A 13,882-nucleotide genomic window follows, 5' to 3' on the forward strand; every position below is an offset into this window, starting at 1 on the left:
AACTTCCCCTGGCACAGCTTGAGACTGTGTCCTCTTGTTCTGATGCTGGTTGCCTGGGAGAAGAGACTGAAATCAGCTACCCAGGTATCACTGCAGGCTGAAAATTCCAGCCAAGGGGATGCTGTTGACTGCAGCTGAAGAGGAAAGCCTGCCTGAGCCAGGCAATCTCCTGGTGCTAAAGCAGAATGAAAATGGAAAGCATATATATATTTTTTTACTTATAACTGATCTCCTGATAAATTGCAGCACTAGATTCTATTTCACTCTGTCAATGATTTTTCAACTACATCAATCCCTCCTGATGTTCTCAGATGAGAGCAGGAGATCTGCAGTGTCTCTTGCATGACTCTATTTACCAAAAGCACCTGTCCCTGAATTACTTTATCACACTTGCAGTTTGAGCTTGCTCAGCAAAACAGCAATGCTAAACCCAGAAGGATTAACCTTGCACCACAGTGCTCAGCAGCTGACAGTTAGCAGGGTAGAAAATTAGTGGTGTGTCAGACTTCTCATACGAAGAGTAAGGAAAAACTTGCCCAGGCTTTTCCCAGAGCATGAAATTCAACACAGAAGTGACCCTTGGCCAAGGTACTGAATATTGTAAGCCTGTCTTGTCTTAGGTCAGCTGAAAAGTGCCTGCTTCCATAATAGTCTTTGTGGGAAACAAAGCATTCTGTATATCCTTCAGTGGAAATCAATAAGTCTTTAATTTCCTTGACACAAAATTAGATACTTACTGGCTTAAAACTGCTGTGCACAATAACTAAACCTACTATCTTGCACTCCATGCTTCTATTTATGCTAAGGGCTGCCTCCACCTTCTGAGTGTTTGTATATTTAGCACACAATCACCAGAGCGATTACATGTAAAAACATTTAAATGATACATTCAAATGATACTTTTAAGTGGTAAACAGTGATTGGAGGAACATCCTGAAGTACTGTTTCCCGAGCTCCCCAGTTCTTTGTCTTTGGCTGGAGAGAATATAGCCACTGAGACCTCTCAATCTAGAAAGAACTTACAGTTACTGAAACAAAGTATTTGAAAGCATGGAAAAATATTCACTCATGGGTTTCCTTCAGCTGAGGTCAGAGTAAGGTGCATAATGAAGCCCAACAGGCAGAGACATTCCTGATTAAATGCAAGTTTTATTCTTGCCCTGGGACAGCAAAGCACAGGTGACAAATTCCCACAAAGCCACAAGCATCATAGGACACCAAGCTGTGACATCTCCCTGTTGGTGGCTCTCAGCAGCATCTAGCAGGCATTGCTGATTCAGAATGTACATCCCTATAACCTTCACTCACTGGGCAGACCCTCCAGCAAAGCTGCTGAAACAAGGCAGTGCCTCTGCTGCTTTGGAGGATACACAAGGAAAGTATTAGTTGCTTTATTTGTGACATTTAGAACAGGACAGAAGATTTTTTTGGGGGTGGACCTGATTTATTGCAATTACCTTATGTCCCTTACTAAACACCATGTGAATGAGGTTGAATAAAAACATTTTCACAATTTAATTGGATTTACTGAAAACACTGAAAGTGTAACAACAGAATTTGTGCTCCAGGAATAGCTAATCAACAGCAATTTTTCTTTGTAGAAAGCAGGTTTAAAGGATTAACTACATCAGTGAATATCCTACACAATCGCTAGCCTTGTACATACAGAGGCAACTCAAAATGGAAAATATCAATTCTGTCTTGTTTATTTATTGAATTTTAACATTAATATCTATCTCTCTGGCTATAGATCTGGAGACATTGATAGCATACGTCTTCCTGGAGAAGAGGAGCCTCAGGGGAGATCTTATTGCTCTCCACAACTACCTGAAGGGAGGTTGTAGCCAGGTGAGGGGTGGTCTCTTCTCCAAGGTAACCCGCACCAGAACAAGAGGACACAGTCTCAAGCAGGGCAGGTTTAGGCTGGATGTCAGGAAGAAGTACTTCCCAGAAAGATTGGCCATTGGAATGTGCTGCCCAGGGAGGTGGTGGAGTCACCATCACTGGAGGTGTTTGAGAGGAGACTGGATGAGGCACTTGGTGCCATGGTTTAGTTGGATGACAGGTTGGACTTGATGATCTCAAAGGTCTTTTCCAACCTGGTTAATTCTATTCTGTTGGATTCGGTGGCCCTATCTCACTGTCCAAGCCACCAGCTTGTAACACTCAATAATCAAAGTTATGGCATTCATGGCTGTGGTCAATGCCAGTTCAAGCCTTATTCTGATTATATGAAGTGTTACAGTGTGCTGAAGACACACACAAAAAAAATCATCGTGCCCTTGACCTTTCAGATTAAGCACCTTAAATTAATGAGCTTTTTTCTCTTTTGTGCCAAAACTCAGCTCCTTATCCACAAGGCAACAAGAACAGTCAATGTCAACAAGGGAGATAACACCATCTCAACTCAGTTTTTCTCTGGAGAATAATTACTTGCCATTTGGATATCAGCATAAATTGTGGTGATGGCCATAAAAATACCCAGAGTAGGAAATACTTGCTTGGTTTTTCATTTGGAGCACGGTTTGCATCATACGCACTACGAGGCAGAATTTCACAAGGCATATAAAAAGAAACAAAGATAACTCAATGAAAAAGCACATGACTGAAGTCTCCAGGACAGTGCATAAATGCAGCCAACCAAAACTCAGGCATTTGTTTGTTTGGAAGGCTCAAATCTGCCCTCCTCCCCCCACCTCCACGCTTTTTGCACAGCAAAACATCTCCGCGCTCTGCCACGCTAGTACCCAAGAATGCAATGAAATACCCAAAGCCATACCCGAGGTATAAAACCTATTTGCAGGCTTGCAGATGTTCCTAAAAATGCAGTTCAAAAGATGTAATTGCTAACAAGTGTGGCCCCAGAACATGTTTTTCCCCTGGAGTCTGTAAAGGGAAAAGGACATACGGTTGACAACAGTGAAGGAGAAACACCGCATCAATTGTAAGTTATTTAGCCTGGAGTCTGTTGTTATCAGAGCACATCAAAACCTAACCAGAGATCAAGGTGTGCCTTGGAAAGCTAACAACTGGGAATTTTGAGACAATGATATCAAAGCTGTTCAGCAAATGTCACTCCACATTCTGTAACAACATGATGGTTTTTCCTTTGTTAAAATTTCTTTGAGGACTTCTATCTGATTTAGAACCCAGAAGGCTGCAACTTTGCTTCTTTAATTTGTTTATTCAAATGCAGTTCATTTATTATTATCTGTAAGTGTTAGATATTATCTATAAGTATTAGGATTCCCCTTCCCTATATACAGGAGAAGAGGAGGCTCAGAGGAGACTTTATTGCTGCCTACAGCTACCTGAAGGGAGGTTGTAGCCAGGTGGGGGTTGGTCTCTTCTCCCAGGCAACCTGTGACAGAACAAGAGGACGCAGTTTTAAGCTGTGCCAGGGGAGGTTTAGGCTGGATGTCAGAAAGAAGTTCTTCACAGAAAGAGACTGGCCATTAGAATGGGCTGCCCAGGGAGGTGGTGGAGTCACCATCACTGGAGGTGTTTGAGAGGAGACTGGATGGGGCACTTGGTGCCATGGTTTAGTTGATTAGATGGTGTTGGGTGATAGGTTGGACATGATGATCTTGAAGGTCTTTTCCAACCTGGTTAGTTCTATCTGTTCTATACTGTCCCTGTTGAAAATATGGCTGGTATGGGTTTCAAGAGTCCTGGGTTGAATTAAGACAATGAACAAAGACAAATCCTTGACAATGAACAATTTCCCATGCAGGAATTGTCATGTTATCACATGAGAGCTGAAAGCACATAGCAATTCCCAGATGCACAAAATTTCCTTCATCACCAGCTGATCTTGAAGCAAAACATTAAAAAAACAATTAAAAGAAAAAAAAAAATAAATCAGTGAATTTGTGCCAATTTATCTCATGCAATCATAGAATAGCCTGGTTAGAAAAGACCTTAAGATCATCAAGTCCAACCATAGCCTAACATCTCCCTGTACACAACTGTTGGACCATATTCCTAGATAGCACCTCCCTGGGCAGTCTGTTGCAGTGCCCAGTGACTCTTTTGGTGAAGGAATTTTTTCTAATATCTAGTCTAAACCTCCCCATGTGCAACTTAAATCCACTGCCCTATCACTTGTTGCCTGGGACAATCATCTGCCCCCCACCGTGCTACAACCTCCTTCCAGGTAACTGTAGAGAGCAAGGAGGTCTCCCTTCAGACTCCTTATCTCCAGGCCACTCAGTTGCTCCTCATAGCACATGTATTCAAGACCCCTCACCTGCCTTGTCATCCTTCTCCAGACATGCTCCAGCACCTCAATATCCTTCTCATAGTGAGGGGTCCAAAACTGAGCATGCCATTTGAGGTGTGTCCTCACCAGTGCCCAGTACAGGGGCACAATCACTTCCCTACTCCTGCTGGCCACACTGTTGCTGATCCAGGGCAGGATGCTGTTGGCCTACTTGGCCACCTGAGCACACTGCTGGCTCATGTTCAGACACCTGTTGACCAGTTCCCCCAGGTTGATCTCTGCCAAGCAACTTTCCAGCCACTCTTCCCCAAGCCTGCAGCACTGCATGGGGTTTTTGTGACCAAAGTGCAGGACCCAGCATTTGGTCTTGTTGAACATCCTAGAGTTGGCCTCGGTCTATCAATTCAGCCTGTCCAGATGCCTCTGCAGAGCCTTCCTCACCTCCAGCAAATCAACACTTCTGCCCAGCTTCTTCTCACTCTTCTCCTTCTTGGGACTGAAAAGAAGCATGTATCCTAAAACTATCTCCCTTTTTGTCACTGTTTCCCTTTCCCACATAACTCATGAGCAGAGATGATACCATTTGGAAGCTAATGTCACACGAGGAGCACTGCAACAAGCACAGCCCTCCCTACCCATTCTCACTGTAACACATATAACATTTCAAACTGAACATTCTACCTTAAATTCAGGAAATGAGGTTATCATACTGAGATCTGACACTGCACCTCAGCTCCAGTCTGGAATTCTGCACTGTAATGTCACCTTTAACGCTGTCATTGCATTGTTTCACAAGCTATTAATAGAAAATTGCTGTTGCAAAGAATGCTAATCTGAGCAACAAGCACTGCTAAAGAACCATTACTCACTGCTCTGAGTTCATGTTTTTTTCACAGCTCAGAACTTCAGGGAGAAAACAAACACCAGTATGCAAGTGGGAAACTTGGAGAGAGAGAAATAGCCTGGAGGAGCAGGTAAAGAACAGAAGGAGCAGAACGAAATGCTAGAGGGGGAATGGAGCCTGGAAGAGAGGCAAAGGACAGGAAGCCCAGCAAGCGGCAGAAGCACAGAATGGAGGATTAGAAGGAATAAGATCAGAGGCAGAAACTAAAAAAGAAGAGGCAGAATTAAAACTGCAGAAAAATATTTACCTGAATGCTGACCTGCATTAACTTTAGGGAAAGCAAGGCTTGGACAGGAGCACTCTGTGCTGGGTTAGGAACTGGCTGGAGGGCTGAGCCCAGAGACTATGGTGAATGGTGCCACATCCAGCTGGCAGCCAGTTACTAGTGGTGTCCCCCAGGGACCAGTGCTGAGCCCCATGCTCTTTAATATCTTTATCAATGATCTGAATGAGGGCATTTGGTCCATCATCAGTAAATTTGCAGATGATGCCAAGCTAGGGGCAGGAGTTGATCTGTTAGAGGGTAGGAGAGCTCTGCAGAGTGACCTTGACAGTCTGGACAGATGGGCAGAGTCCAAGGGCATGAGACTTAACACAACCAAGTGCTGGGTTCTACACATTGCCCACAACAACCCCATGCAGTGCTACAGGCTGGGGTCAGAGTGGCTGATAGTGTTGGATGATAGGTTGGACACAATGATCTCAAAGGCCTCTTCCAACCTGGTCTAATCTATTCTATTTAGGCCTACATCTTTGTCTCAAATAAATTAAAGTTATAGTAGGCTAGATTGTAAGCCTCTGACCTAATAAAAAAGTGATAAAGTCACATTGCTTCTCAGATAAAAAGGAAGACAAAGTCATATTGTTCTTAAACAAATGTTGAGGTGGTTTATGGAGCTCCTTCTGGTAACAATAGAGCAATGATTAGTTGCAGTAACAGCTTCACCACGGGACACTGAGTACCAATCTAAGCTTCACACAAGTTGTTTGTACAGCCAGAATTTTACCATACTACAGTAATGAGAATGGTTTGGAGTCCATTATTATTAGAAATGTAAACAAACTTCACAAAGCATGCTGAAAGCAGGTTATCCCAATCATTTGTCAAGGCATTTCTGAAATCCACATCCCACAAAGTTACAAGGAAAATAAGGAAATTCTATTGCTCCACAGTAGTTTCTCTGTGACCAGTTAGAAAGAGCTTCTTGTATTTAAGATGACCTTTGTGATCAACACAAAGATGCAGAGAGAAAAGCAGATCAGTTATTACCAACACTCACAGAATGCCAGACAAAATTAAGTGTATGGGTAAAAACTTGACCACCCTAAATTTAATTTGAATGGGATCCAGAGTTTCCCCCCCTCTATTTCTGGAAAAAGCTGTTATCTAAATGGCATAGGTTAGGAAATCAAATACTGTAGGTATTTCTATGGGAATAAAGGACAAGAAGAAATTAGTGGGCATTTCTTTTCCTCCTTCTGCTGGCAGAGCAGCCTTCATCTTGATTTCCCCCTGCTCATCTGAAATAAAGATTTTTTTATGGCACTACCCTCAACAATATTAAGCATAAACTGAAGCAATGTTACCTGCATGAAATTGTAAAGAACTTGAAACAGCTCTGCCCAGTGCTCTCTGCCTACATTCCTCTGCATTATGGCTCTTTGAGCTCAGATTGCACAACTATACACGCTAACAAGGCTGAGGTTTTATTTGGCTCCTAGGTTCCAGCTCTTTTGTCCTGCTAAACCTGCTTATCATTGCCTCCTGTTCTCAATTTTTCTGCACAAGCTTCACAATATATTGTGATTGAAGCCCAGGCTTTACATTTAGAAAAACAATATTTGCTGATCCCCAGGCACTGAATCAGAGCAGGGCTCTACCCAGACTGAATACAGTATAGGGTCACAACTAGCATGGTAAAAAGACCCAATAACAAACAGTAAGAGGATAATCAGTATGAACAACCACCAACCTAACACAGATATCATCTCTGTGAGATCAACCAAACCTAAGGAAAAACATGAAGGCACATAAGAACATGAAAAGCCATAAAAATTGTGTGTCAAGGGAAAACAGTGAGAGGGACAGCAACACAAGAAACTATCTGAAATGAGCCTGGGGCATAGATGAAGAACATGGAAAGAGGTTGGTGTCTGCCAGGATACATGGAGAGGGACAAGTGGACTTAAAGATAGGTTTCAGCTGGAATTTTATATGAAGTGGTTGTCCAAGCAATACCAAGCTCATCTAGAACAAGTCTCCAGGAGTCAGGAAAGAATGTGTGAAGTATTGTGCTCAGTTTTAATGAAAAGCAGTTTTTGCAAAGGAAAAAATGTCTGAAATGGGAACATATCTCCTGGTGACCCAAACCAGCTAATCACCAGGCTAGTTTTTCCCTACAGCAAAGTGGCTCAGAGGAGATTGAGTCTTGCTCTTCTCAAGCAATTTTGCTAATTAACTTCCTTCTCCAAAAATGAAGGCAGGGACAGTCTTTTTTTCTTTCCTCTATTTAAAGGCCCTAAGCACCATATAAGATAAGGAATTAATGTCAGTACTGCAGGGGAATACAAACAAGAGCAAACAAACGAAATTAAAAGAGCTGTCCTGAAACATTTATCTATTTCAATCATCTCCCAGTAGTAGTGATAGAAACCCTACAGACAGATTATACAGAAGCTTACTCTTCCTAGCAGCATACCAAACAGCAATGGGCTCTTAAAGGAGATTTGGAACATTTATCTTAGACATCCTTCCAACCATGCTCCAGAAGTGCTAACTTGTGCTGTTGGTCTTCTGCAGAGACAGGAGAAGCTCACCTCCTGCAATCATCAATACCTTCATAATCCTGGGATCTTTAGAGCACACTTAGAGCCAGCTCAATACATCTCTAATCCTGGCTGGTGTTACCTAAATAACAAATGTTTTAAAAAGGTTGATGTTATGGTGCCAGGCAGCTGCTTAGATATGCTGGTGGCTCTCATCTCACATGGATTACCTGGTAATAAAGACCTGACATGGAACAACCATTACAAAGAGCTAACGTCAGTACTGAAGTGATTCCTGGGAGCACATACAAAATAATTCAGTTGCTTTGTCTTTCAGAATGATAGACTCAATAAGATTGGAAAAAGACCTCAAAGATCATCAAGTCCAACCTATCACTCAAGACCTCATGACTACTAAAACATGGCACCAAGTTCCATGTCCAATCCCCTCTTGAACACCTCCAGGAACAGTTAGTCCACCACCTCTCTGGGCAGCACATTCCAATGGCTAACAACTCTCTCTGAGTTTATGCAATGATGTAGTCAACAGCTTAATCAAAAGGTGCCTGAGAAATTTTTGAAGGGCCATTCTACGTAGTTTTACTTTTTCTTAGTGATGTCTTTGAAAGAGTGGAACATACAGCACGGTTGAGTTGTCCTGCTCCACTGTGAAATCCATCAATGGGCAGCATGGGCTTTTTAGGGACCAAGTTGTGCATAGTTCTTGGACAGCAAGCCTGCCTGTGAACAGTCAGATTGTAAATGCCAAGCATGGAAATCCCTGAACACACTGAAACTTCACCATCTGATAGGGACCAGTCTTAGGGCTGGATTCAGAGGCATGTTTGGAGGTATGCTTACAGGAGCTCCTCCTGTGGTGGTAAGGAGGAAGCTACTTTGAGAGATGGGCCTTGGAGCATTACAAGTGTCTGCATGCAGCTCTGAGAAACATGAGGCTTTCTTAGAAATATTCTCTCAGACTTGTGCTCTCCTGGAGTAAAATTCATCCACATGCAGAAAGCTGTACATCACTAGCTCCCTTATTTGGGGATTTAATTGCAGCTTCAGTGATGTTCATGCTGCATAGAGATGGTGTTCACAAAGATTGAACATTAGTATTACTTGCCCCAGTGCCAGGATCCCTCCTTTCCACTCTGATGCTGAGGGACTAGCATGTAACTTTTCAGCACAGATTGCAAGAGTGAGGTGGTTAAAACAGAGCCATGTCAAGTTCTTAATCTAGTTATCCCAGATTGCCAGAACAGAACCACTTGAATCAGGTTGAGTCAGTTTAGGACAGAGTTTTGCCTTTCCCACATCTTCCATCAAAAAAATGTTTCCACTGCTACTTGAAAGTAAGCACTTCACTTGAATAAAATTATGTTTCTAAGGACAAACATGTAGAGAAGACCCCTGGGATACATTTAGCAATATTTGAAAGCTATTTCTTCCCACAGATACAAAGAAAGCATGTAGCACATGACTACCCTGCCCAATACTTCCCAAAAGCATCAAACTTCTGACAAGTTATGTAGTGCAACATTCATGCACAGGAGAGTAGGTTTAGATTGGATGTTAGGAACAAGTTCTTTACCGTGAAGGTAGTGGAACACTGGAACAGGCTGTCCAGGGAGGTGGTTGAGGCCCCATCCCTGGAAACACTCAAGGTGAGGCTTGGCAGGGCGCTGGGCAACCTGATCTAGTTGAGGATGTCCCTGCTTCCTGCAGAGGGCATCGGACTAGATGACCTTTGGAGTCCCTTCTGACCCAGATCATTTTATGGTTCTATGACCTCAAACATCCATAAACTGCAAAAGTAGCAACTGGACTGAAGACAGCTCACCTGTTAAGGTTTGCAGACATATAGAGACAGGTTTGTAATATCTGCAACTTTAGAGCTATAAAGTCCTTGAAATCATCCTGGACAAAACCTGCAGACTAAATGAAAGAATATGTCCTGGAAAACTGTAAGTGAGTAGCAGAGAAAGCCTGGAAATTGCAGTCAGCTTTTGGTTACCCATGCTTGAGTCAGTATATAAGAGGAAACATACAGACAAACCCACAATTATTATAATATGCAATAAATATTCAGAGTATGTATGTAATAGCTTGTAATTGCATGTGCCTTGTAAAAATTTAGTGTAGTACATTACCTCTGAAAACATCAATGGCTTTTGGTCATAAGCTGGACTTGATGATCTCAGAGGTCTTTTCCACCCTCAATAATACTGTGGGGGGAAAAAACACCACTGGCTAGGGCACCACCTGGCTGGTACTCACCACTTCAGCTCTGCATCATACACGTCCCAGTCTTACTTTCCAGTCTAGGGCAGGGAGGGAAGCTGGGGCTAATCCACTGCCTGGATCAGCCATGTGATAAGAGCTGCATGCACAGGATTTGTTGGCAAGGATATGAGGAGAGAGCAAGCAGAAAACTGCTGAAGCAGTATGGAAACGTGAGTGAGCTTTCTGCAAAACCAGACCTGTTTACATTCATAGTATCAATGTATCTGGTTGAATATTTGTGGAGCATTAAGCATTAAAGGACTTGCTTCTATGGGAAAGTCAAGGCAAGAATGCCTTTTAAACACACACAGGGGGAAAAATCATGCAGTGACTTCATCAGACCATTGGGTGATTTGGGCTGGCTAAGGAACAGAGCCTTTTTCTTTTTTTTTCCCCTGCAGTTGTTTTCTATGCAGTCTTCAGCCACCCTGCAAAGGAATTAACATGACACCATGCTGTGAAACAAGGAAGTACTATGCATGCATTCCCCTATCAGGACATTCATGGGATTACCAAGAAATACAAAGCACATCTACCTACTTGAATTCCATGTTATCTGAGGGGAAATTGCAACTCTTCTCTCTATCTCTCAAGGCTTTTACAGAGGATTGCCCCTTTATTTTTTCAGCCCACACCCCCGCAACAGGATGTGCTGGCAAGGCTTTTAGTTGCATGGACTTCTCAGCTGCAGCACATAGACATCAGGTTCCAAATGTAAACATCCTATTGCAAGCTCCTGTGGTTTAAACTGGAGAAAAGGCTCCAGGATTGTTGGTTTTCCCTCCCTTCCATTTGCCTCAAGGTTATTCAGAATGAACATTACATGACACACTTTGGCTCTGAAACTTCTTTTGAAAAGGACAGCTAGGATTAAAGAGTTAAACTGAGCTTCTGCAGGATAGTCTTAGACAGGAGTTGGTTTTGAGTGAAAGCAGTCAGTTTGATTAAATGTGAGGCAAGAATGCAGACTGCTTTAAGGTGCAGGAATATCTATTTTCATAGTATTAGCTTTAAAAATCAAACCACTACTTAACTGGGTGATCTTCAGAATCACTTAACTTGTGCATGCATTTTGTTTACAGTAATTTTGTCTGGGGAAAATGGTGTAGTAAACAGTTCCATGTGCACACACACACTTATTTATTACATTTAATCATGGATATTTAATCATGGATATCTAATCAAGAAAAGCTGAAGCCTGCTCTGCTGGTCTCCTTTCACAGCAAAAAGTTTCTTTGCTGCTGTGACTGTGTCAGCATTTACTGAAACTGGAAGAGAACAAACCCAGGCACATTTGTAAAGGATTTAAAACAATTAACTAACACACAGACCCCCACATAGCAGCAAAGCCTTTCTGTCCTAGGCAGTGCAGTGTGTTGCTCTAGAGGTCAGTGTTTTTAAACAGGTCACTAAGCTGCACAGGTGCCAAGCTAGAGCTGCTCACTACTGGAGAGCAGGCAGGATGCAGGTTTGCATCCTGCTCTCACTGCATCGGTGAGAAGGGAAACAGGTCTCAGGATCAGCTGCATGAGTAAGTGCAACATGATGCCAGAATGCATGCTCTGATGGGGGAGACGACTTGGACCTCTTGGCTATGTGCTGGGCGCTGCTACTTTTTTGTGAAAGCAATGCAGCAAGTGCCTCACTGCACCATGAAGTCCTCTACCTGCAGATCTGTGTAAGCCTCCTCCTGCCCCCAGTACCACCTCTTGCAATTGCCTAACCCAGGCTTCCTCCCCCCTAACACACATACACACTATCAATACAAACAGAGAGTACACCCAAGGAGAGAAAAGAAATGAAAGGTTTTGAAAACAGTGCCAGTGTTGTAAAGTTTTGCCACATTTGGGAGGGGAAAAGAGGTACACAAACTCTACTGAACACAACAGTTCATGTGAAGGAAAGTCCTTTGAATGACAGGATAAATCAGGAACAGGATAATTTTATTAAGCCACAATGAAAGCCACAGTAACCAAAACCCCCCAATTTCCAGACATCAGCATATCTCTTAAGCCCAGAAAAGGCAATGCAGAGACAGAACAAAAGCTTTATTCTTATCCTGCCCCAGTATATGAGAGCATACCACCTCTCTGCCTCACTTGGAAGGTGGACCACCCTGTGATGAGTTTAAGCCAGTGTTATATCCATGCCTTCAGTAGAGCTTTGGAGATTTAGTAAAGTCTTTATTACTCCTGCAGTGTGTGAGGGCTATGCGTATCAATCACAATGGATTCACAACATGAAACACATTCAAGTTAAAATAAATATTTTTATGGCTCTCCCATATCAAAAGCAAACTGTTCTCTCTCTCTATCTGTCTGTAAGAACTCAGGTTATTTGCATTTACTTTAGATATCTTTCTTTTTTCTCCACCTAGTGTGTTGCATGAGTTTTAAAGGCACAGTTTACTGTGGACTAAATCATTGTCTTTCCTATGTACAAAATCAGAGCTGTTAAAATAGCTTAGAGCATGGATTAAGTAAGATATTTTTTCCCCAGACATTTAAATGCACTTCTTTTCCACTGCAGAGTTGTAAATGCACTTCAGCAGGCTAAGAATTTGCAATTATAAAGACCAGAGAGGAAAGAGGGTTATTAGGTTGCCTATTCTGTAACTTCTTGTCCCAGTCAGCTTGCACTTGTAAGATGCAAAAGGTCCAGCTTACAAACACCTGATGACATAGGCTTATACTCAAGATGAAGAGAGAGTTTATCCTTCCCATGCAAACCACAACAAATATCAGCCTAAATCACGTCTGCCCCACACTTAAACCCTGAGGGGCTTCAGAGTTTTCCAGATGGCCAGTCAAGCAGGGCCTTTCTGTGCCCTTGCAATACAGTGGCACAGACCTACAGAAATGAGTTACCTTGACCAAATCTGTAATTCCAGTTCCCCAGAACCTTATCCCACTGCTGCCAGGGGCAGCTGCGAGCAATGCTCAAGCCTCCCGTTTCAAGGACAAAGAGGCAGTACTGGAATTGCAATCACTACTTCAGAGCTCCGGGTTGGAGAGGGGAAGGGGCAAAATAAAGAGAAAACTTGTCTTTTAGTTAGCCAACATCTGCTAAAAATGATGACTAGATATTGAGTGAAGGTCACGAGGCTCAGCTAAGAATATAGGGGGAGAAAAACAGACGGGGGAAGGGGGAGGGAGGGAGAGAGAGAGCGAGCGAGCACGAGCACTGCAGCAAAGAAGCTATGCTCAGCTAATACATGCTGGCACTTACCATAAAAATAGAAAGATCCAAAGAGAATCAGATTAAGGATCCTTTTTATCTCTCTTCAACAGAAAGATTTCCACATGAAGTTCTGAACACAGCTGTCCAAGGAAAAGCAAGGTAACATGATGATGGCACACAGAAAACCACTAACACACAAAGGGTTAAAATCCTTTCACAGCCTTCCAAAACCTGCAAGCAGTTTGTGCTGAAAAACCCCAAAAGGTAAGAAGTCTGAGAGACGACTCCTACATAACACTGCAGCTAAACCAGACTGCTGTATTTCCAGTCACTCACACCGCACTGTTTTCATCTTCATCTTCTCACCATTACTTAGAGGTGGGCTTGGGGGTGGGGAAAAGAGATTTCTCCTCCGAGTGGAAAGGAGCGCAGAAACGGCATCAGCATTTTTAATCAGTCTCTGGGAGTACCCAATCAGAGGGACTGAGTGGTGCCAGCGTGACAGTTGTCCAAGGCAGGGCAGC

At 42.9% G+C, this 13,882-nt stretch overlaps 1 protein-coding gene across 1 annotated transcript in view; it reads right to left on the bottom strand.

The window, feature by feature from the left end:
- ANO4 (anoctamin 4) overlaps nt 1–13,673 on the bottom strand; it is a 163,154-nt gene extending 149,481 nt beyond the window's left edge. Inside the window, exon 1 of the mRNA XM_068142729.1 lies at nt 13,407–13,673. The gene's annotated coding sequence lies outside the window, so the exon portion shown is untranslated. The remainder of the gene's footprint in view (nt 1–13,406) is intronic.
- Nucleotides 13,674–13,882: the final 209 nt, after the last annotated feature.

The sequence above is a fragment of the Melanerpes formicivorus genome, unplaced genomic scaffold (assembly GCF_026170545.1).
Source record: "Melanerpes formicivorus ecotype bairdi unplaced genomic scaffold, bMelFor1.0.p_v2 SCAF_8, whole genome shotgun sequence".
Classification (NCBI taxonomy): domain Eukaryota; kingdom Metazoa; phylum Chordata; class Aves; order Piciformes; family Picidae; genus Melanerpes; species Melanerpes formicivorus.